The 777-nt window shown below is 48.0% G+C and overlaps 1 pseudogene; it reads right to left on the reverse strand.

Annotated features, from left to right (window-relative positions):
- Window positions 1-323: 323 nt before the first annotated feature.
- On the reverse strand, window positions 324-464 carry LOC147024917 (signal recognition particle RNA; annotated as a pseudogene).
- Window positions 465-777: the final 313 nt, after the last annotated feature.

Here is a 777-nt window from a genome sequence, read left to right on the forward strand (position 1 = left end):
AGAGGTTAGTGTTTGCGTAACATAGATACTCAGATCGAGTTGTGTCAACAGGAGGCGCTGGAGCATCGTATCAGAAACTATTATGTGTGGCAAAAGCTAAGACATTTTTGTGGGTCATTTTATCCTTTGGGATTTTTATTTGAATTGAAATTTGCCCTACATAAGGCTGAGAGCCACCAAACGTGCTGTTGTTCGTCTTTCGGCTGCTCCCGTTAGGGGTCGCCACAGCGGATCATCTGTTATGCTCCGCATACTGATTTGGCAGAGGTTTTACGCCGGATGCCCTTCCTGACACAACCCTGTCGCTTCTTACGACACAGGGATAAGGATTGGGTTTCGCCATGATTCCGGGCTGCCCTACACCCTCTCATAGCACGGCCCAGCGCAGAGCTCCCGTCCTCAAGCGATCCACCAACCCAAGCCTCCGAGTATCCGGATTACAGGCGCACGCCACTACGCCCGGTAGCCACCAAACGTGTAGGGCTACAAAATAAAAGAAAAAAGAAGAAAAGACGAATGATAAAAGATGAAGGAGGTCGTAATCTCTATTATAATACCAAGCTTGCACACTAAAAACTCGGCTCGCCGTCACACGATCCCTATGAAATTGCTGTGGCACTTAGCGGACATGCCAACAATGTTTGGGAAGTCTTGGCGTTCCATAGTACCACTTGCATTTTTCACAATGCGTATTTTTGTCATTCCCCATTTACGGTCTGTCGTCTGCTACCAGTTATGTTGTACTGCTATCTCGTGCATGTGCACGGGTATCGCTAG

The sequence above is a fragment of the Eptatretus burgeri genome, chromosome 6 (genome assembly GCF_056783735.1).
Source record: "Eptatretus burgeri isolate ZD-2024b chromosome 6, Ebu_testis_v1, whole genome shotgun sequence".
Classification (NCBI taxonomy): domain Eukaryota; kingdom Metazoa; phylum Chordata; class Myxini; order Myxiniformes; family Myxinidae; genus Eptatretus; species Eptatretus burgeri.